This window comes from Streptopelia decaocto (assembly GCF_964273445.1).
Source record: "Streptopelia decaocto genome assembly, chromosome: 1".
In the NCBI taxonomy this organism is placed as follows: domain Eukaryota; kingdom Metazoa; phylum Chordata; class Aves; order Columbiformes; family Columbidae; genus Streptopelia; species Streptopelia decaocto.
In genome coordinates, this window is record NC_138663.1 from 180,160,855 (window position 1) to 180,185,809 (window position 24,955).

The window sequence follows — 24,955 nt, forward strand, 5'->3', positions numbered from 1 at the left end:
GACCTCTTAGGGTAGAAAAACAACTGGATGTCCAAAGTTGTCTGCCACTCTTAAAAACAATAATATAGTCATTCCCTTTTTCTTAAATCAGTGTTCTGTGCTGCTGACCCCGAGGTGACATCTACTGCTTTTTCTCACCTTCAAGAAACAATTTTTTTGTCAAGTTTTTTTTCTCACTTTTCCATTCTCATCTGCTTTTCTACGTAGCCAGAGGAAGAGGCAGAAGACAGTTACAGTTATAGCGGTGAGAAAGCAACTGTGTCTGTAGTCACCGCCGGCAAACACAAAGCCCCACTGCTGTAGACAAAACAGGACTAAGAATAGATCTCATGCTGGAAAATTAAGCTTTGCCATCATGATCTCTTAGGCTCCCCTGTCTGAGGCCAGGGCTTGGAAAGCATGAGCTTGACACAATGTTTCTTGGTGGTTGAAAGGGTAAGAACTGACAAGAAACTACAGGAGTTTAGAATTAATGTCCATGCAGTGCAAGGGTGTGAAGAGATGCTAAGAATGAGAAAAAGAGCAATTCAGCCTCTCAGGAAAGGATAACTCCCCCAGCAGAACAATATATTTCTTAATCACTGACATCCATTGACCTCCTTCTTTTTAGCCTATAAATCTTGCCAACTATCCTGACCCACTGAGACCTTTGACGGAAATACAGTAATTTAATTCAGACGTAATCCATTCTTTAATGATAGAGCATGCTGGAAAAGCTTACATGGGCTTGCCTGTACATGTAATTAGTAGATCAGAAGAATAAAACAATTAATTTATCTCAAACCAGTTTGAGGAGATAAATGTTTATTTAATCAAATTAAAATGTTCCTTTTTTAATTTATTTTTTATTTTTTGTTTCATCTTCTAGCCCAAATAATGGCATATGATTACAGCTGGGCAAGAAGCAGTATTTGTATACCACAAAAGCCTATTAATTAGAAGAGAACTAAAGGAATCTGCAGTAGCATGAAATTACTGATTTTAGTAGTTGAAGGTTTTTGTGAAGAAGCTTTTGTTGAAGTCTGCAACCTGTCAGTTGCCATCACACATCTCTGGTGAGTGGTGTGTACCTAAGTATAAATTAGCCCGAGTTCTCAGGTCAAGCCTTGACTCACAGGTTGTGACCAGAAATTCCACCCTGGATTAGACAGATCTTTCCACAATGGAAATTTCAAGGCAGCTGCTATGTTTTTTCATCTCCTTTTCCTTTCCTCTGAGGAAAATACCTGTTTCTAACAAATTGAGAGGTGAATACAGCTCCCAGCTGGACAGGAGGACTGGGCAGCTGTGATTATGTCGGGCAGTACAAGACCGTCCCCCTCACCAGACGGTGCTGAATGGGGATGCAGGAGGAGACAAAATCCTGCTGGAATCTGGTAAATACATGTCAGAACTGAATTTTCTCTGATGAGAAACTCATTCCTCACATTGACCAGCTCTAAAAGTCACCTCTAAATGTTAAGAGATAGAGCAACACCGTTGGGAGTTACAGTCTCTTCACCTTGCATGAATCTTAAATTTGTTCCTCTTCCCAGAAAAATAAGAGAGGGAATAAAAAGTCCACATCAGCAATTAAAGCATTGTGTCAGAAATCTGTACCATGCATGGCAGGGATTTTGGAACTGGTGTGAATGGCAGGGAAGAAAAGAGGGAGATGATGATTTTAAAGGCAGAACGCTTCAAAAAAATAGCACAAAGCAGCTCTGAACATAAAAAGTCTTAGCCCGTGCTGCACAAGGAAAGCCCCACAGCAGCTGAAATGCAAGGAAATATCTTCCAGTCATTTTGGGCAGCAATTGACAGGTAAGATTTCCTGTAAAAAGGATGACAACACTGACCTTTAGAATATTATGGCCAGATAGTAGAGAAAAGCTTTCCTCTGTTTATCCTTGGGGGACTAGGAGCTGCACACTGACATGATGTCCAAACAAGACAAAAACCTTTTGGTATTTTTGAGTGTGCTGGGGAGCTACATGCACATTGAGACAAACAGCTTGGAAATGAAGCTCTAGGAACACAGAAATAACACACTCATTAAATGTCCTGATTATTACAAACATCAGCACTTTGGGCTGACCCCTGCCCACAGAAAGGGCTCCATCAATTCCTGTTAATGGAGTTGCCTCTCTCCGAAGGTGATTTTCAGGCAGACTGAAAAATTAAAAGGGAGATTTGTCCCCTGACACCAGGAACCTTTGCTGCCTGCACACACAGAAATCAGGAGAGAAGTGTCCTAAAATTACACCTTGTGGCAACCTCTTTTAACAATAGGCAGGCAGGCATATGGATTTCAGGAGAAATTATATTAATTACTCATACAGATTCTACTTTACAGATGAATTAACAGTTTCCTGCTATGCTGTCTGTAGCTCTAGCAATCCTTCTGGCCATCAAAAAGCAGGTTTTGAAGTGATGTCAGTCAAGCATCCCATCAGCAGAGAGCGGTGAAGTCCTGACTCAGGAATGGCACAAACCAACTTCTGACTTTTGGCATCTGGCTATCTGACTTCTGAAAGGAAAGAAGTTCTTAAAAGCATTCTATTTTATCTGCTTGCCCCTTTTCTTTGTAGATATCTTCTAAAGAATAAGAACTCCTTTTTTTTTTTTTTTTTTTTTTTTCTCTCCTTTTGATGAGAGGCTTGTCCAAACCTGCCTTTTACAGAAGCACGGCAGAAACTAGTGGCTCTGTGCACTGGTACCAGTGACCCCTTGTGGAAGCAGATTATCTTCTCCTGGTTCATAAATCTACCTGTCAACCCTACCTGGAGAGCAGACAACTCATCAGTATGGATTACTGAAACCACTTGCTGCAGAAATAAAGCTACAGCAAGATAGATTAAAAAAAAATAAAACAAAGATTCCCCTTGGGATGTGACAACACCTTAACCTCAGCCTCAGAAAAAAAATGCAACCTTGAAATGGAGAAAAGGACCAGATGCTGAGAAGAGCAACACAAACAAATGGCAAAGGAGCTTCTGCAATGATGCTTGATCCAATCTGGTTTAGAGCACAGGTTTACTTTATGTCTCATATTTATCACAGCCAACAATGCTGGAACTGTACATTTCAAGGTTGCACCTATATTTCAATTTACAGATCCTTATGGTTAGGGGGTTTAAAATTCCACCATAAAAACTTGGTCAATGTGACCACAGACCAAGGGCACTTTTCTTCCTTTAATGTAATACTGAAATATTTTGCTTATGACACTGGTGACACATAAGTGGATTCAAAGTAAGGACCTCAGAAAGAAGGAAAAACAAACAAACAAACAAAACCCCAGATGAACAAACCACACAGCAGTGGTTTTCAGTGACATCTACAAATTCAAAACTGTTTGCAAAAATAATCCATTATATGGTGCAGTGACTGGCAACAGAGGGGTTTTGTGGCAGTTTAGAGACATTTTTAATTTAGAACTACTTTGGTTTTAGTTCCTGCACAGTATGTTTTTCATATTACAGCTCATAGCAAATAGCTCCGTAGTCTTCTAATGGAGAAATTAATCTAGTCCTGCTCAGCTAGAAGGACAATGGCTAATTAAAGAGGGAAAGATAAGAGAATTATGAAGAGAAGGGCTGGTCTAGATATGTGGCCTTGGCAAGTCTGGTAGGCCCAGCCTGTCCACCTAAAGCAGGCGGGCAGAGAAGCTCAGCTTGTACCTTACATTCCAAGTCACTAGGAAGGCTCCATTCTCCTTCAAGCTGACATTTCCCCAGCAGCACATGTCCAAAAATGAAATTTTAGTATATTAATTAACTGAGAATGGTTAAATATATGGCTCCAAGGAAGTATGTGCTAAGTCAGCACAAGTTCATCGTCTTCCATAGGCTGGTTAATTCACCTGAGCCAGCATTACAGCCTGTAACATTACAGATGATCTCGAATTTCCTGACCTTTTCAGTCAGTATGATAATGTTAACATAAACTTAAAGGAACTGTCATTTCTCTTTCTGAAAACCCTTTTTCTCCTCAGATTGCAGGATCCTGAATCACAGGGAAAAGAGGGCAAATTTCTCAATTGCCCAAAAGAAAATGACACCTGAGGCCAGACTGATGTATGCAGGGACATTTTCTATTATATTCAAAGGGAAGCATATTACTCCATGGGCTGATATATTACAAGTTTAGCTTAATAAAGCCGAAACGTTGCTTTTACTTGTACTCTTCTTATACTTAAAATAAAATGTTTGGAAACTGTTTCTCTTTTAAACAAAAATTGGTATCATTTAGACTGTTTTCAACACCTTCAGTGTCATTGTCTGTGACTCTTAAGGAGCTCCCTGAAGTCAATAAATTCATGCCTGGGTTAAGTCTGTTTGGTGGACAACACTTGTTTTGCTTCATTTTACAGAACTGAGGTACACCAGGGGTTAAACCACTTGCAAGGGAACACATGTCAAAACAACAAACTGAAAAATGCAACCAAATGCTGCTGAGCTCCGCTAACCCCTGTTTACATGATATCAGCATCTCTGCAAAAATCCTAAACACACAGGCTCCTGAATGACAGTATTAAATGACTGGTGATTATGCAGAGAGCAGGGATATAAATAAACCTCGTTAGGGAAAGTTAGGTTGAGAATCAGCTGTGCATCAGCTGTTGTGGTACCAGCGCATAGTATGTTCTTGCCCCACAGTAAAGAAAACCCAAAACCTTTTGCTGTTTCACTGAGGAATCAACTGCCCCAAACTCCTTTCATTCACTGGCGGGTAATGGTGTGCACAGATCATCTCTTACCCCATAGACGTGTGATCGCTGAAATACGTTCAGCAATGGTAACTGTTTGCCACTACAACAATGTAAATGCCACCTTGTAGGTTTTTTCCTTTTGAAAAAATAAATTTAATTGAAATAGCACACATAGTATAATTTCATCACCTTTGATTAATTTTTAAGTGGTTGACCCTAAATTCAGATCAACCCCAAAATAAAAGGCCTCTGGCAGAGATGTTTGAACTGTGTTTCACACAAAGGAAGGAACATATAAGCCAACAATGGCAAAACAGAGCTCAACAGGATACTCTTGCTTTGAAAATTTCATCCCTGATGTGCACTGATGCACTTTCATGTACAGTCATCTTTTTTAAGGGATCCAATCTTAAAAAGCTTTCCTCTTACAAGCAGTCTGACAAGCTCATTGGAAAACCCCATGAATATAAAGATATGAGAAGAGGTTGGAAGACGGGGTGTTTATACATTATGAGCTTGGTCTATAAGCACAGCAGTGCACATCGGATTTATCTTAGCTCCTATGCTGATACTAGCCCAATAACATGGCCAGATAAGTGAGGGGACTGACACCCACACACCAGCACATCTCAAGTCCAGAATTTCTCCCATAAGGTCCAATCTGGGACAGCTTTATTTGCAGCTGGTGGTACTTTGCACCAACGTGAATGAGCAGGGCATCTTGTGAATGAGCAGGACTGTCAGAAACCAGGTCCACGTGGGAGTGCTGAGTACGTCAACTGAGATCCACACCATGAGGGATTAGGGCCACTGAGCAATGCATTAAAGCCAGCACTGCCAGCTCTGCGGGCCAAATGTACCATGTCCTGCCTAAAAGCCTTCATGGCTGTCTGAGTCCATTTAAAATAAAAGAACTAAGCATAACAACCACTTTTTCCTTTACAAAAGAAACCAAGAAATCTCTACAGGTCAATTCTGAACGACAGAGAATAACCTCATTTTACCCGAATGTGAGCAGCACCTCCAGACTTCCCTACGGTTCTCTCCCCATTACTTACAGCATATAAAAAGGGCAATTTAACTGGAGGAGTTTATATTTAGGGCTTTTTTCAGCACTGTTTCCAGAAAATAGCAGATGTTGGTTAATGATCTTTAGACAATAGATCATAAACCACACTCATTTTGAACACTGCAATCGGAGTGATTATTTGTATATCATTAAGCAGCATCCTCAGAGCAATCTCGGTATATTTCCTTATTGTCTCATTTAAAAACAAAAATATCAGATAGCTTTTTATTTTCTATTTTTAAATTTACAGGCTATCGGCAAGGTTTTTACCATCCCTTCATTCCCTCTTTTCAGCAAAGCAATATATAAGCACAGTGTCATTACAAAGTGCAACATTTCTTCAACTTCACAACACACAGACACAAAGCAGATGACATTTGTCCGCAGTGACACACCAGATGAGCATTAAAACTGAATCTTATGAGTTTCCTTCTTCCCAGAGTTACACAGCACAGTGGTGCCCACCAGGGGAATGATTTATTTTAAATTCCAGAAATAGTATCAGATTGTTTATTTGAAAGTGACGATAGATGGGTTTGAGTTAGACTAGTCTGAGTTTACCTGGGTTTATTTAGTAATATAGCAAATGTCGTTATTTTCAGATGCATAAAATCTGTATATACATATGCACCATATATATATATGGAGTCTTATATGCACTTACACATACATATAAATTTAACATATCTATCTGCATATGCCTATCTATGCATAGATATCTATAATTGCTTATATATACAACAGAACATGTTAAATACTACAATATTAACACATATACAGTAAAATTCTACCTCATAACATGAACTCAGATTCATTTTTTCTAAATATCAACTGGAAATATTAGCTAGGCCTCTAATTCGCTAGAACTACATTTAAAAAAATAATCACATAATATATGCTGAGAAATGCCTAGATACATGACAGATAAATGAGTTTCATTTCAACACATGTGGCATATGAAATAAATTAATTCAATAAACATTGCGACTCTCATCCCACAAAAGCATATGAGTCCTAGTGAGTTCAGTTGTAATAACTAAAATTATTCATGGGCAAAAGTGCTTGCAGATCAAGGCTATATACGTGATTTGGTTGTTACATTATGCTAATTTGGGATCTACTATTTCACCATAAAATCTGACAAGGCAGAGTCATTTATGAGACATAAATATAGAGAATTGAATTATAGAGTCCTCTACATACATAACAAGATCAATTATTAATTAACATTCAGAGATGCAGATATGTTGTCATAGATAAATTACTTCAGGGCATCTATTGACAACTCTGACCATGAGGTAAGGTCCTTTCTGTTCACTCCACATGTGCCACTGTGATATAACCACAGCAGCCCAGGAACAGCCATGCCTGGGGTTCCTGCCGAAGGGCTCCCCCTTCCCCCTGTCAGAGCCTGTGTTTCCATCACTGTTCCAGCAAGTTACAGCAACTGGAACAAGGCAAACTCATGCATCATGTTGCCCTGTTTAAAGGAAGATATTATCTCATCCCCTGGATGGTATTGTAATTCAAGTAGAAAATTACCTTTCTGCCAGTCAGATCCTGCTCTGAAGTAGTCAGCAGAGCTCCACTGGCATTAATGGAGTCACACAGGTTTACATCCACAAGAGCTCCATCTCCCACACTCAAATCAGGACCAGACCATCAGTGACCTGGCACACTGGACATATATGGTAGACCTCAGCCAACTTAAATAATTTAAGAAAATCGGGATTGCATTTGAGCATGCTATCTACGATTTCTCAGCAGCATCTTTTCTCCTTTGGGGCCTTTGAGAAGGTAATTCATCCCACTAACCACTTCATCATAAGTTCATCTCACTGAACTGTGGACACCTCCCTCTGAGCTAGTTACTCCCAGCTCCCTTCACTGTTAACAGTGGGAAACAGTTTTAGGGTGCAACAAATCTGATGTATTTTGCATGTCTATTTAAAGCTGATTCCTGTCCTAGAAATGCCTGCTTGTCTCCATTGACTATGCAAGGTGACTAGCTCAGATGTGGATAACAAAAGTCATGTCACCTGTGTGACAGCTTCATTAGCAACAGTGCTTACACAGAACAAAATAAAAGTACCACAAGTACCAAATGTTAACTAAAATCAAATTTTGAACAGACTAATATTAGCATAATTAGAGATACAAGTCTCAATGCAAGGCAACGTTAATAATATGCTCTTCTGTGCTTTTTAGTCAGAGTTTTGGGGGTATGTAATTGCACAGGAGCAAGGGACATTTCTGAACAGCAGCAAAACTTTCTCTGTGTCCTGTCCTTAACAGTCTTTGCTGGACAAAATTTTTCAAAGGACTACACAAAAACAATTGCGGACAATCTTTCCCCCACAGGCAAAGTATTTCTGACTCCTAAGTAGTCTGAAATTAGCTCTAACCATGAAGCGTACATATTAACATACCTTTACTAACACGTTTTCACTGTTGTAACTTTGGAACTCAAACCTATGGAAACCCCAACCTTATCTGAATCTAGGTAGTCAAGATATTGACTATACAAAACTTTGAAGCAGTGAGCACCCCAGTCTTATGAAGAATTTCCTTTAAATTAGCGTTAAGCAAATGACTTAGGTTTGCCATACCCCAGACTGAGACTTTACACCTGAATTAGAGGAAGGAAAATGAAGACAGGACGAAATAGAGGAAACTGTTTCCCTCAATGTTGTGTCCACAACCATTGGATACATGGGCGATCTGGTCTGGAGGTGACTACGACATCTCCACCTCCATTGCCCTCTTTTTGGTGAACACAACTGTGTCCCTTAAAAACACTGTTCTGTATCTTTCATATAGCTGTCCTTTATTCTCTTTCAGCATTTGTGGCTACCATAGTAATAAGGCACTTTCCAGGGTGGCTAACAAAAACTACAGAAGGAATCAGCTCTAGCTGTGTTACAGAATTGATACTTTCACTACCACCTTGCAGGCATTAATATTTGACAGCTTTCTCAACAAAGAGAAGGTTAGAATAGACAAAGAAGAACACAGTGGGAAATACCACTGAAATGTAAGCATAAGTGTCATTAATAAATCACAGGTCCAGCACACAAATCCACGTAATAATTCCCAACAAGACAGCCCTAATCAATAATATATACATAATTTCTCTGAATTTGCTATTGTTTTTTAACAGTATGGAACCACTCCCTAATTTGAAAGCACTGTTCAATGACCCTTTGTACTATGTAAAAACCACGATTTGGACATGTTGACTTCTCTAATTAGTCTATAAATACTTGACTTTTACCCAATGCTTTGGTAAGTGTGATAATTGCTGGGGAAAGGCCAAAGCATTTATGGTCAATCAGATGATGAGGAAAGGAATATGGTCCTTTCAGTGAGTAAAATGTAAGGCATTTTGTGGCAAGGCAGAAGCTATTAGCAGGATCAATATTTCTCCTAGTACCTTAATAAATCATTATATCAAAGAACAGTTGCAGGATGAAGAAAACCTCATTGTACCAACAAGGATGCTTCCAAATCAGCAAATAAAACATCATTTAAATTACAAAGACCTAATTGGTGTACAAAGGCAAACGGCAAGCATAGAATACAGCCCTCTGATGCTAGACATGTGAGCATTTTGAATCATTAGTGAAGGAAGAAAAGCAGAAAGACAAAGAAACAGCTATGCTAAGAGCTCCACACACATAATTTGCAAGTTGGTAAATATGCATGAACCCACCACGCAGTAGCTGACTGATGACACCATGTTTGGTGTAGATATCATAGGTGGCAGAAACAGAAAGGCACCTGCAAAACAGTATGGCTTTTAGTATCTTTAATGTTATACTGAAAATAATCCCTTTGCTATTATTTGCACTGATGCTTTTTCTTCTTCGTCACCTTAGCTAGCTAAGAAAAAGCTAAGTTTTGTAAACATTAGAGTGACAGAAAAATTATTCCAGTCACTATTTTCAAGCAAGAAAACTCCTCTTGACAGACATGGCACATCACTGCTTTCCTGATGCAGCTCCCGTCATGTAGCCATACAGCGTTGTCGAGGGTTTAGATTGTGGGGTGACAATAAAACTCTGGCAGATGTATTGTTAACCTCCTCTCCTCCCCCCACTTCCCCCTTTTGCCCCTCCCTCTCCCCCCTTCCCACTCAGGACAGGTGATCGGGAGGGAAAGAAGGACAGAGAGAAGAGAGTTGGAAAAAATTAACAATGTTTTACTAATGCTACTGATAAGAATAGAGAAAATAATACAAAATATACAAAACCAATCTTGAAAGTCTCAACAACTGCAGAGCTGGCAACCAAAGTCCTGGATTGGACTCTGCAGCCAGCCGGAGATGGATTCAGTCTGTCACTAGGCCTCAGTTCACAGGGATGACTAGCAAGGTCCTCTCCTAATGTCAGTCATAAGCAGAAGGGAAAAAGAAGGGACGAGATCCTCGTGATTTCCCACTTTTATACGAAGTATTCGCGTGAATGGAATGTTATACACAGTTGGTCAGTTTCTTGGTCACCTGTTTCTCATTGCCCCTCTCACGAGATGTCCATCCGTGCTTATCAATAACTTTGCATTCCATTGCTAGGTTTACCAAAACATGCATCTGGTTCTCTGGGAAAATGCAGCCAATATGAAGGCTTTAGCTGACAGGCAAAATTCACTAAAAGAGAAACTTGTTTTTTAACAAAACCAGGACAAGCTCTCTTTGCCATAAAGCAAGAAGTAAACTCTAAGTAGAACTAACTGGAGTTCTGTCCATGTAAGGATTGAGGGACCACGATCACGTTCACATCCCACAGAGTAGGTAACTCTCCTATTATACATATATGGCTGTGAGTAGATAAGGCATGCTAAGTTACTTTGCTGCTGTTGCAAACTTACATGTTGCTATAGAGCACACTAGTGCACCACTTGTGAGCAGCCACCACTGCCATTTTCAAAAATACCAACTTACAACACTTTTAACTTACAGTTTTACCTTTCAATCTAATAGAGAAATGATGAAAACTAGTGGGGAAAGAGCCACTAGAGTACTAGCTGCATGAGCTCCCACCAGGAGACAAATGTAATTTACTGCTGTAAGGAGTATTTGGGTTTATTCTTTTGTTTGAATAGTCTGGACTTAGCTCTATTGAAGAGTTATTACAGAAAAGCAAATGTTTCCCAGTTGTTTAGTCACTACTTTTCATCCCTGTCTCAGCTTTGGAAGCTGGTTCCTAATTTATCCAGAGGCAACAATTGTTGATTTTATGAAGGAAAGTCAATTGTAGAAGGAATTTCATAATGCAAGTCAAAGTGGGTACTCTTTGGTTCTCTAGTTCATATTTCATACTCTTCTTATTCCGTGTAGCCGACACTTTAGAAGGTCAGCTGTCATATGGCTGGAAAGTTGACGTCTCAAGAAAATAAACAAAGCCTGAAGAGGACAGGAGAAGATGCATCTTGTTGCTATGTGATAGCTCCTCTCTCCACTCTGAGCCTGCAGAGATCTTGCCTGTCTATCAAAATTTCCTGGAAAAGCAGAGTTTTGGCCATATGTCAATTGACCTTACAGGATGCTGGCCATATGCATTTTCACCATATGTCTGGATATTTGAGTTAAATGCATACATAAAAATGAACAATGCCCAAATCTTTTATGCTCTGAACTGTCTATATAGATGTATCTATTTTCTCAAACTGTAATTTATTCCAAAAAGTAAAGCGAATCAGTCTTTCCGTAAGTAACTCCTCAAATCAGTTTGTTGGCTGGTCCTTCTGTGGTAGAAAACATATCAATCCTGCTTTACAGAGCATAATATGCCAACTTCAGTAGTAAGGAAACTGTTGTAGTTTATATACTTAACTGCCTATAGGTCTCCCAAGGGTTCTTCCTCTCTTCCCAGGCAGATTATGTATTCTTCCCCTCATCTCATGCCCACTAACACATATCAACATAATATCTCTGCTAGCATCCCAGAACTATTTTAAAAAGCAATTGGAAATACCCTTTTTGCCTGTATCCCAAAGTATTACATTTGGCTTGCTATGTATCAGCTTTGGAGACTGCAAACCACTCAGGGCAGGGACTACTATTTGTTTATGTCCTCGGTGGCCTAAAGGCATTACCAGCTTTATTCATCAAATTATCAGCAGCAGAGGGAATCATTGTGAGCACGACCCAAACTTTAGCGATCATGTCCAATGGGATCACAGTGGGAAGGCTAATGGAGTACATGCGCTCCTTCAGTTCTATTATCATAAACCTCTTTTTTCCCAGTGCAGTAAAAAGACACACTAACTCTTCAAACAAATAACCAAGAGCTATTGGGATGGTAGTAAATGGATTCAACAAAGATTCAGGATTTTCTTATTCTAGTCAGCCTGAACAATTAATTAACAGCCTCCTTCTTTGTCATTAATTTTGTTGCCATAGTAGCTTCTATAAATGGTTTCTAACAAACAAGGAAGATTCATCTTTTTCACTCTAAATCGATCAGAAAATGGATGATTTCACATACATTTTTGTTTCGTGACAGGTAAAGCACAGTGAATCATCACAACAGGGTCTTCTGAGAAGGATAAGGTGTCAGCTATCTTAAAAAACAATCTTAAAAAGCAGACTTAGACATTAAAAGGGAAGTGCCACTTCCACGTAAAAAAAAAAACAAAAAAAACCAACAAACTGGCTCCAAAAGGAATATTAAAAAAGTGACAACAATTTATGAATAATAACTAGAAGACAGTTTCTAGGTTTTTTTTTTTTAATTTTACTTCAACTGAGCGTATTTTGCTTGGGTATAAATGCTTCCATGCACTATTTTTTGCTCAAAATTCACAGCTGGTGAGAGATGAAGGAGGAAAAAAAATGTAAGAGAATTTCCTAAAGAACAGAGTTAAAATTAATTAGTTGAAACAGGAATTTTTCAACCACTTTATATAGCTTGGATTGTAAAGAGAACAGCATCCTACAAGAGAGAAGAGAGGGGGAGGCACACATGTGCAGACTAAATGCAGAGTAAGTTCTGGCCATCATCATGTGCTAAAGATTTGGACATGTTTAGAGAAGTACAGGCTGCAACCCGCAAATTGGATCAATATGTTTCTTGCCTGATAAATTCCAGGAGCGAGATAACGGGTCCATTATTGGAAAAGATTGTTGTTGCCTTTCTTTTAGAGGACAAGGTGACAGATTCTCTTAAAGCAGTAACTGCTCTTTGCTTCTCCACAAAACCATGCTTTGAAAATAAAGAGTGATTTCAAACCTTGTCCAATCAATAATAGTCTCAGTTGGACTGGGGAGCAGGGAAGAGTTAGAGCATGGCAACATAGCCAAAGTACTCAGACTTCCTTGATTAAGAAGCTAGTAATAAACCCAGGTACAAAATGCTCTAGTCACATCGGTCAACTCCATCCAACAAAGAAAACAAAACAAACATGAAGGCAATGGGACTTGTGTTCCTCATTATATTAGTCATTTCCACAGCCAAATGCAATTATACTTGAATATTTTCTTACAGTACTGATAACCAAAGTAATTGATTCAGTTATGCTACATAGCACAGTTAAATCTTATTGAGATCAAATTGTTTTATTCTTTACCTCACCTCTTGAAAGATCTGAAGAGCAAACTTTTGGCCATTTCCCATGCTGCCTAAGGAATGTGAAGACCATAGTGCTAGGGAGATCATGCAACCATGAAAGCCATAGAATAGAATAGAATAGAATAGAATAGAATAGAATAGAATAGAATAGAATAGAATAGAATAGAATAGAATAGAATAGAATAGAATAGAATAGAATAGAATAGAATAGAATAGAATAGAATAGAATAAACTTTCATCGGAAGGGACCTACAACAACCATCTAGTCCAACTGCTGAGCAATTCAGGGCTGACCAAAAGTTAAAGTCTGTTGTTAAGTGCATTGCCCAAATGCCTCTTCAACACTGTCAGGCTTGAGGCATGGACCACCTCTCTAGGAAGCCTGTTCCAGGGTTTGACCACCCTCTCGGTAAATAAATGCTTCCTACTGTCCAGTCTAAATCTCCCATGGTACAGCTTTGAGCCATTCCCACATGTCCTGTCACTGGATACCAAGGTGAACATGCAAAATTCCTGATATTTTTTTTTTTTAGTAAAAATGTTTCTTATCGTTTACACAGTCAAATTGTTCACTTTTGGGCTGATAGGGCAGTTTCTCTCCTGGGGCAGGGTCCTAATAAGCTAGCAAATTGTAGACATAAACCACATAGAAACAAGGAAACTAGGGAGCCGGGATTTGCCTTTATGATAACAGTACTGCAGTGAGGGATATAAAGCTGTAGATGTTGACTAGTAGACCAGGGCCTTGTACTTAACCCGTTCTCCCTTCCACCACATCCCCTCAGCTGCCTCAATTCAAGTGTTCATCTGGTCACACCCCAAACCGTACTGGAGTCATTAAAAACAAACACAAACAAACAAATAAATGAAGAAGTGGTTCTTTTAACATGAATCATTTCTCAGATCCAGTGTAGAAATAAACTCCTGTGCCACTAAGTGCAGCCAAAGGGAGAGTAATCTCTGGTGATGAGTGTGGAAATGAAAGCTCGAAGGCAGTGTGTTCTGAGATCGGATCTGTATAACATAGTATCAAAATAATACAAAAATGCAGCCTAAGAGCAAAGAGCAGGTACAATTTTTGTTCTCTCTGGTTATTTTTAACTGAACCTCTGCCTTTACACCTTTACTGGCAGAGCTGGGGCAGTAGCAAATTTGAACCCACTTTTGAGCCAGCGTAAAAGTTGGAGAGAAGTCACAGAAGGTAATTTCATTGCTAGAGGTTTAATGAAAACCAGCAGCCGGCTAGCAAAGCAGCACACAAATTGCTGCCTACAGAGAGGAATGCAGGTAGAGCAGCCAGCACAAACTCTGCCTGGGACAATCAGAGGGGCAGGTATGGGTAGACCTGCTGGCTGGCGTGGATATGTTTCCACAGCACAGGCTGCCCTTGCCTGCACGGACACGAGGGGAAGCCCAGAAACTGAGGTGGAAGATTTGGGGGACATTAATCCACCTAACTTTTTTGCTTTGCCTTTAAGTGTTTGGCAAAGCCTACGGCAGCACGTGCCTGCATCGTCTGGGTGATGACACCAGACTGCTCAGCCCACACTGAGCAAATTCAGGATTGTTCTGCTCAGAGTCGGAGGCAACTGGAAGTCACATAAACTTACTAGCAGCACTGAGGCCAAGTTTACTGCACTGAGTTCAGGCTAATAAACACTGCCAATCATGGCAATTTATTAGTATGTACTCACCATTATGCTAACTGTGCTATACAGCTTCTAGTTGGCTTGAAAAATGGGCAGAGAGAACTCCTATTTACCAGTAGAGAGCTGTGTACATGTAAACCCTTATCTATATGTCTGTGGACTCTCACTGAGCACCTGAATCCTGGTGAAGTGAAATATAAACCAACCATTTCAAACTTTCAAGGAAATTTTGCAGGAGGGAGTACAGAAGGAGAACTAGGGGAGAGAAAAATGGACTCTGGACCAAGACTGTTGGCTGCTGAGTTCCAGCTTTCTACTGGAGGTGCCAGGCAAAAAAACGGTAGCCTGAGCATATTCCTGGGATTGCAGAACAGGGTCTTAGGTTTGATGCAGGCTTCATAATTTTAAGCACCTCATGCATTCTGTGGTGACACTGTCAGCAATCCAATGAATGGCCAGCATGTGCAATAAAACCTCTTCATAGAAGCAAACAAAATGCTGCCACAAAGGTCACCCATGTAGGCTTGTTTGTTTTTTTTTTTTATTCTGACTTAAAGACCTTATAATAGTATGTTGCATTTGGCTATCAAACACTGATTTATTTTTTTCTGAAAGCCTGTCCTATGGCACTGCAAGCTGTCTGCTGGCTCTTAACAGAGAGAAACTTCCCAACAGAAAACTCAACCCACTAGAACCTACAGGAGTTATAAAGGTGGAAAAATCAAAGATGCATTAATGGAGGAAGGATTACGGGACTGACCGCTATAAGATCTGGAAGCAAAGGTCTCCAGCATTAAAGGCGTATGCTCCTGGAGGGATTACAGAAAGATCAGAAGCTCAGAATGCTCCATGCCCCAGAACAAGTGGACAATCAGTTCCCTCTGTATATCTACATTTCATTGGGGGACAGAGTGCATTTGATTGATTTCACTCGTGTGACTGACATGAGAACCTGAAAGCAAGTGGTCTACAGAACTTTGTTCAGGATTTTGGAGATACTGCTAAGTAGGTCACACACACACACACACACACACACACACACACACACACACACACACACGAGCTTTGTCTTTAACCTGTTACTCTGTCATCATCTCCTTTCCCTTCTCCCCTTGTTTCTTTGCCACAGTAAAAAGGCTGAGTGAAGAGAGATGAATAAAATATAAGTACACTTGGGGTGTTTTCATAGAATCAAAGAAACATAAGAGAATTAGTGGCCTTCAAACATTAAAATAACAGCATTATGAAGAAATTATTTCTCTTCCAAGCATACCTCATGATGTTAGTTAATTTTATGAACCAGGTGCTATATTTCAGACTCAGCCCTCTCCTGGATTTTACATATGACCTTTTCTTTTGAGATCCTTGGTCCCTCTGAAATGTTTTCCTTCATTCTCTTTGATGTTGGTTCGTTGTTATTAATTAGATCAAGTCAGGTTTCCACTGAGACTGTAAGAATAGTGACACCTGTGTGTTACCTGTCAAGTACTGTCATAACTGTCTTCAATTGCTCTTGTAAATCTAGTGCCTCTGTGGAATCCCATGTTATGAAAATTTTACACTGTCTTTCAAAGCCCTTCCTCTAGCCTGCATTAACATTGCAGTGCACTTTGGACAGGGGAATATAAAAGTAGAAAACCTTCCTTAGCAAATCACTAAGTGCAGTAGTAAGAATATCACTATTAGCAATAGTGAGAAGAAAGAGTTGGTTTGCTACTCAATGGGAGGAAAAGCTGTTAGAAGGATCAGCTGCATCCAGAAAGCCACAACAGTTAACACTAAAGGCAAAGGAGTAGAAATTCAGGTCATAGTAGAAAAAAAGTAGATTAGAGAAAACTGAAATAACATTTTTCAAATTGGCTGGGCCTTATGAATTTCACCCTAGAAAACGTAGATAACTGACTGAGGGAGTCTTAGAGCTGCTGGCAAATATGTTTGAGAGGTGAGGTCAGAAACAGTCAACTCAGCAAACACTCAACAGGAGATAACCAAATATGTTTGGTCTTGCTAAGAAGGACATGAGGTTATCCAGTGGATCACAAGCTTAACCAGAGTCACTGTCACCTATGTAAAAATGTCAGAGTGGAGGTATAAAGGAGAATGTTATCTACAAGACATATGAGGAAATTATTCTTTATTACTTCACTTTCGATAGATTTCAACCATAACCTTATGTGCAGAGTTGGATGCCACATTTTAAAGAGGATATGACCAACTGACAGTGTGTACTCTACAAAACATGACAAAAAACTGAAGGAACAAATTGTTGTTTAATGTAAAGAAGTCAAGACTTGGGGAAAACATGACAGAAGACCCTAAAAATATTAAAGATGATTGCAAGGAAAAAGGGAATAACCCATTGTCGTTCATTGCAGATAGGACAGAAGTAACTGGCAGGTTAAGAAAAGTCAAAAGATATTTTCTAATTGTAAGGAAAGTTAGGCCTTGAAATGAATTTCTCAGAGAATCTTCATCACTGGTGGCCCCCAGAAACGAAACAGGTCGGACACAGCTCTGATGGGAAGCGTCAGCACAGCTGATGCAGCTGCAGGGCTCTCAAGCTACTTGCTAATTTTCTATCATTCTAGGAAGAAAAACTGTGGATAGTTAGCTGGAGAATATTTTTTTGAGTTCTAGGAGTATGTATTACCTTTTCCTTGGTTAATTTTTAATAGTGCTCTGAAAGCTCAAAGTTAAAGAGTGGCTTGAGCCAAGATATTCTTTCATCTTTCTGTTTTCAGTTTTGCTGTTTGAGCAAACTGCCTGGTCAAGCTTTCCTCTGTTTCTTGGAAAACCTTCTCAACACAATATTCAGTGGTTTTTTTTGGTTGTTTTTTCTTTGTTTGGTTTGGTTTTGGTTTCGGTTTCATTTTTTTTCCAAATATGGGATTAAATCCATTAATTACAAACATGTTATTTCCTGAATGGTTGCCTATAGCCATTATTAGATTATTTCTTTTATAGAGCCAACCAACTCATATTAATGTTGATGTGGTTTTCTTTAAGTTTTGCTTTTTGTTTTTTCACTTTTGGCATCTCATGATCAATTTCAATTTCTCTATATTCTTCCTTTTCTGAAACAATAATTGATCCTAGAAATCTGAGTCATTCTGAAGCAGTATATTTTAGGACTTTCAGTCCCAAAGTGCTACACTTCAGCCTAGAAAGAAGGCTGGAACTTTATCAAAATCAAGGGTTTGCTTAAATATTACTTATACTATCGATTTAAATTTGCTCAGTTGTGAGTCGTAAGGATGGACCAAGGTTGCTCCTAAATTAAGATAGTGTCAAAGAGGTTTTACACGGCTGGCAAGAAAGAGATGAATAATCATTACAGGCAGATTCTAATGGTTGTAGCATTGCAAATATGTTCATTGCAGAAACAAACTCATCATTATCCAGACCTAGTGTGGCCAGCAGAACTAGGGCAGTGATCATCCCCCTGTACTCAGCACTGGCTTCACCTTGAATCCTATGTTCAGTTTTGGTCCCCTCACTACAGGGAAGACATTGAGGTGCTGGAGAGAGTTCAGAGAAGGGCAACAAAGCTGGTGAGGGGTCTGGAGCACAAGTCTGATGAGGAGCGGCTGAGGGAACTGGGGCTGTTCAGCCTGGAGAAAAGGAGGCTGAGGGGAGACCTGATCGCTGTCTACAACTACCTGAAAGGAGGTTGTAGCATGGAGGGGGTTGGTCTCTTCTCCTGAGTAGCAAGTGATAGAAAGAGAGGAAATTGCCTCAAGTTGTGTCAGGGGAGGTTTAGATCGGATATTAGGAAAAATTTATTCTTGGAAACAGAGGTTGAGTATTGGAATAGGCTGCCCAGGGAAGTCACCAACCCTGGAGGTGTTTGGAAGACCTGTAGATATGGTGCTTAAGGGCAAGTTTTAATGGCAGACTTGGCAGTGATAGGTTAAGGATTGGTCTCTATGGTCTTAATGGTCCTTTGCAACCTAAATGATTCTATGATTCTCATGTACACAAATTAAAAAAAAAAATCCTTAATTTTTACTATTTGAACTGGTAGCCTTATCTTAGCTAAAAAGCAAGAGAGAAGGGAGACAAGTCTGCCAACATTGTGCTGGGCTGTGGTGGAAAAAAGAAAGGATTTTTTGGTAACTGTTCATTTTGGTTGGCACTTGGCCATCTGAACACTTGCTGTTTTATTGTTTTTTTTTTAAGAAAGAAGCTCTGCAAGTTTCACTGCTATTTCTGGTAACTTGGACAGTAGCACTGACAGTGGATTTTTCCTTCTCTAAACTGGAGAAGATGTTTTAACTGCCTTTCAGAAGAGAAATCAATTAATATCTTTCTGTTTATGTCAACAGACTCTCACTGGAACTGCAGCTTATGACTTTTATCTTGTTGTGACACCTGCTTTGGTCAAGGGGATTACTGATTACTCCTCCTGGAAGGCGTCAATACTGATGATGTTCAGTTCAGCAGCTGTCCTCCCTCTTCTATTATTATTATTATTCATGATGTGAGACTGATTCTTCTGAGGGTCTTATTGATAGAAAACTTAGCAGCGCTTTGCCATCTTTTTTTTTTTGAAGGGACCCGAATGGACAATTATTATTTCTGAAATATGCTAGGGCCACCATTTCACCTCATTTGTTGTTCAGATATCTAGGTGCAGACAGAATGTGGGCAATGAAAAGGTGCAAGTTGTATCATTACCCATACACTGAGAGCTATCAGTTGCACACTTACTGTCTCTCCAACGTCATTCATTACCTAGTATAATACTGAGAAGAGTTTAAAGAGTAGAGAGAGAGAAGACACTAGCAGTGATTCCACCTAAAGCTGAAGTACAATATGGACTGGAGTCATTTTAATTGAGGGTATACTCCATAATTAATTATAGAGTTTCTAAATTTTGGGCTTCTTTTATGAAATTCATATCCATCTGGAAGTCATATTGACTATATTCAGCTTCTGAATGCTGACACTTGAGTCAAGAAGTTAACAATACATGTAAGGATGAAGGTACATGGAAGGAAGACAGGAAAAAATGTTTTGGAATGGGACCTGTAGGATCTGAAAATGCTTATTCTGAAAAATGGATAAACAAATGAAATCAACTACACTGTTAAGTCATTTTTCCTTCTAATATTTGACAGCTTACCAAAAAGTTATGTTCAACTGTTCTCTATCTTCTCTAGAAACAAGATACCAAATGACTTCCTATGCAGCAAATGAAGCATAACTTGGATTTTAGAAATACCCTCTAAAACTTGTGTAGTTCTGGAAGAGACTACATGGGGTGGCACTGAAATCTTTCTCACTGGAAGATTAGAAAAATATTTCTCACAGAGTATCTAGACATCTTTACTTTTGTTGGTAATGCAGCTGAATAAGCCAAATTATCTTTGGTGTCTCTAAGCTGTTCTTGACTGTTGACACTGAAGATCTCCCTTCTTTTAAGTAATGCCCCAGGAGTTAAGATCAAGAAAAGATCATCCTATAATTGCCACTTTGAAGCAGAAGATGATGGGCACTGGAGTAAGGCTAATAAAGAGCCTTACTCCTTATCTGAGTCTATGGACACTTTATGTAGTTTGCAGGAGTCTCTCAACTGTTTTCCCATTTTTCTGGGAAGTAGCTATGATTAAACAACAGGGAGGTATTTAAGGATGCTTTTAGGCTCTTCCCCCAGCAGAGAAAGCACTCATCACCATTCCTTGAAATTCCTTGGAAACAATTCCAAACATAGAAGCCAGTGGAAGGTCAGTCTGCCTCTTACAGAACTCCTGCTCTGGCTACTGCTCTTACTCAGGTGAGCAAATGGTAATTTTCTCTTTTGTAGTAATCACTTGCTCCTTTTTTGTGCTGTAGGCAATAAAAAAACTGAGTGGATGGTCACAGATCCTCTGAACCATTATTCAAAAATAAAAAATGCATATATGTGTTTATATTAGCTTGCACATACAACCCATGATTTTGATACAATAGTCTTTACAAACTCACAATCTTAATTTCTGTTCTAATAAAATGCAACTGTCTCTCCATGGTAGCTTTGTGAGGTCTACTTCCCCCACCCTCCCATTTTATCCTGCCACATTTCCTTTGAGCATATAGCTTATAGATTTTGTCCAGCTACCAGACTATTTTGTTTCCATCTGTTCAATAATTCAAATATATGCATCAAATGCACACACGACACATTTCCAGGTAGTAACATCCCTTTTCTTTTCTGCCTTTTCCTAGCCAGGTGATTTGCATACAAGTTGCATGAAGATAACACGCTCCTGTTTGCCTCCACAGTTCTGGTTTGTGCATCAGCTCCAGATCCATATGCAGCACTAGTACGGAGATCAAAGGTATAGTTGCCATGCTTACATGCTCATATGGAAAAGCACTCTCCCTAGCCTCTTCCTCTCCTTCCTCTCTCCCCTCCACGACTTTTAACAGATAAATTGGTATTTTCCCAGTTGTGTTTTCATTACAGAAGAAGCAGTAAGACAATGGAGTAGCATTCTCCACACAAACCGCCCGCCCAGGAGCAAGCACCAGCTGACCATGTGCCCAGACAACGTGTTACAGACCGGAGGACAGGGCAGAGGAGCCCAGCTCCAGGAGATGGGGGCTTCCCATCCCACATGGCACCGTGAACTGTTTTCACTGCCTTTGGTTTTCTTTGCTCCCCCTAAAACCAAGACACTTGTTTCACTGTGCCAAGAGCAAAGGTTTGAAGACACTCCAATGCATCATTTAGTGAACCCAACAGAAAAATTTAAGAAACTCCAGCAATAAATGAATAAAACTCTAACAAAGAAAGAACAAGGAACAAATATATCAGGGATGAAGAGACTTCTCTGGAGAATGGGTGAGGAAATGAAAGAGAGATTAAGAAAACAAGAACTGTACAAGGGGAAGAGATACTTACAAGGGAAAATAAATAAATAAATAAATAAATTTGCAGTGAAAGACATGGGATAAATGGAAAAACCTGACCTGGATTAAAGAAATTATTTGGCCAGAGCAGTATCCTGTTATCCTTTAATGTCAATACCAGATGCTACAGAGAAGTAGTACAAGAGATACCTACATAAGCTGCAAAAGAAGCTTCACCCAATCCCCAGGCTGAGGACCAATGAGTTCAGTCCTCATCCAGGCAACTGCTGTATAACTGCTTTATAACTGTGTAATATGAAAAACACATCAGTGATGGCATTCTAATAGATGTAAATATCTATTTCTTGCAAAGGTTCAATGCAATACTTTTTGACAATATCTTGGGGCAATACTTTCCAACGGAAAATTACATCTTGTCTATCCTTTTCAGTAGAAATGTCTTGCCTTTCAATTTAATTGGTTTTCCTTTCCTTCTGCATTATAATGGAGGTGCAGCACAGTCATACAAAAAACACTTTATGCCATTTAGTTTACATCTATCTAATATGTATATTTATCAAATTAATATCATATTTATCCTTTTTTAAACAGCACAATACTAATTTGTATGTGTATCACAAAGCCATTATTCTTCAGGAATCAGGCTTGTGAACAAGAAAACTTTTAAAACATGTTTTAGACAAATTACTTGCCCAAGCTTTCTCTGCATAGCAGCTGTAGACTGTGTTTGTATCAAATACAGTATCAAAACAGGCCCAACCACACTTTGCTTCAGCAAATTTAACAGCAGCTCTTGTAAGTCTTTGGTGAGCCATGATTCAAACAACACTCATAGATAGGTCTAGAAACTAATATTTTATGAAGCTGTTGCTGCTCATAAAGGATTTACAACCCAAATACCAACATGTGCAACAAGCTTTCTCCCTTTATCCTAAACGCCTTCAGTGTTTACACTTCTTTCTCCCTGCACCAAAACAAAACACAAATTTTTTGTCCTAAGCAGTATGATCATTAAAGAAAGAAACAGTGCAGTCATAAAGCTTTAGCATGACATAGATCATTCAACGGTTGTGCAATTAGTCTGAAAAGCTACTTATTTTTGTACACAGAGCTTTAACTCAACACAGGCCTGATGCATCACGATCAGATCTGTATCTGCAGTATCTCAACCAGTCTGCTCTGGGGCTTTTGCTCATTATGGAAGCTGTAGCCATGTGTGAGGTTTATACCTAGGTGCAAATAGTTTCTAAAGCACTTTGGAGCTGAGGTGACTTTAAAAGATATTACTAAATCATAATATTTTCCAAGAACAAATTAAAAATTGTCTTGGATACATCTCGTGCCCTAAATCCACCTGCATTTGTTTTTGCTTAAGGTTTACAAGCCACTTTCCCAAAAGAATTCATACAGATTAATGGCATAGTAAGTGCCTACACAGGCAACAAAGAAAGCAATAATACCCGAAGTCCTCTCAGATAAACCAAGTGAATGAAATAGAACATATTCCAAACATGAACATTTTTGAAAACTGTTATTTAGAGCCAGATACAACTCCCACAGATCCTGAGTGTGCTCTGATAGAGGGGTGTGACCAAACAGATAGAAAAGATGATTCTCATTTTTTTTTTCTGACCAAATTTCTATAAAAATGCTGTTCAGTACTACCTTTGAAAACAGTACAAAACCCATTTTTTCTCTGTTATATAGCTGCATAGAAAAACATATTGAAATGCAGGGCAGTGTTTTCGACCCCCTAAATCATTGCGATTGCGGACCGCAGTGCTTGTAACGCTTATAACACCATCATTCTGGCTGACAAGGACACAGCATCAGCTACAGACTCCTCACTGCTCCTTGCCACACTGACACTACAGGAGTCAAGTCATTATTATTCTGCTCTTTTTACAGTCTCTTAAATATCAACATTTTTTTTTCATTTTATTAGTTTCTTAAACTTTCCATGAACCTGAGCTCCTTCTGACCTAAAAGCCCCAGTAATTCTGCTGACCCTTTGCTAACTGTGCATCTGGAAAAATCCACAGCTATAGCGGTGGGACAGTCGCTCACATATTAGCAACCTGGGTGGGGGCAATCGATTGCAGAGCCTTTTAGGGTAATGCAGTTTCAACACATACTGAAAGACATAGTGGTGAGGTGAAAATGATTTACAGGCCCAATTCCTTTCTGCAGTTCAACTCTGTAAACTGCAATAATTCACTCCAAAGGAAAGATGATGTCTTACTCTACATATATACAATGGTAACAGAAGAGAGTTATGTCCTAAACATTTTGCAAGAAACAGAAGTATTTTCACACTTGCTCCAGAATAAAATTGGGTTTTAATTTGTTTTGCATGCATTTGAAATAAAAATAACAAGTCATCACAGGAGTCTACATGCTGAAACAGTGAGAATGCAGTAGAGTTTACAGACCTGTAGGAACTAAAGTAACTTGCCAGAGGCCCCATCACGGTATTTCCAAAGGAATGTTGCGAATTCTCATGGCCAACCCTGCAAGAAGTGGAAAGTATGCTTAAAACTAGAGGGTTTACAAAGGAAAAGCAAATAAGATCAACTCTTTCCTTGGATACATAATGCTAAAAGTCAGTTTAGAATTGTTTTAGAGGATGCTAAACATTTTAAAGTACAGAAGCAGCAAGATCATAACAATTATTTAAATATAACTAAGTCCAAGTAAAATAAAAGAAAAAGTGGTAGGTTGTTTTTAAAGACGTTATTGAAAACGATCTTGATAGAAAGGAAGGAAAGGGAAAGGGAAAGGGAAAGGGAAAGGGAAAGGGAAAGGGAAAGGGAAAGGGAAAGGGAAGGGAAGGGAAGGGAAGGGAAGGGAAGGGAAGGGAAGGGAAGGGAAGGGAAGGGAAGGGAAGGGAAGGGAAGGGAAGGGAAGGGAAGGGAAGGGAAGGAAAGGGAAGGGAGGAAAGGAAAGGAAAGGAGAAAGGAAAGGAGAAAGGAGAGGAGAGAGGAGAGGAGAGGAGAGGAGAGGAGAGGAGAGGAGAGGAGAGGAGAGGAGAGGAGAGGAGAGGAGAGGAGAGGAGAGGAGAGGAGAGGAGAGGAGAGGAGAGGAGAGGAGAGGAGAGGAGAGGAGAGGAGAGGAGAGGAGA

The 24,955-nt window shown here is 39.4% G+C and overlaps 1 protein-coding gene across 6 annotated transcripts in view; it reads right to left on the reverse strand.

Annotated features, from left to right (window-relative positions):
- The window catches only part of ENOX1 (ecto-NOX disulfide-thiol exchanger 1), a 361,050-nt gene that overhangs the window by 229,079 nt on the left and 107,016 nt on the right, over nucleotides 1-24,955 (reverse strand). For 5 of the 6 annotated variants that reach the window (XM_082057097.1, XM_082057090.1, XM_082057091.1 and 2 more), the window contains one exon: nucleotides 24,267-24,344. The gene's annotated coding sequence lies outside the window, so the exon portion shown is untranslated. Of the gene's footprint in view, nucleotides 1-9,474; nucleotides 9,543-10,009; nucleotides 10,087-24,266; nucleotides 24,345-24,955 lie in introns of those variants that run through there. The other variant, XM_082057094.1, reaches the window with a different exon arrangement.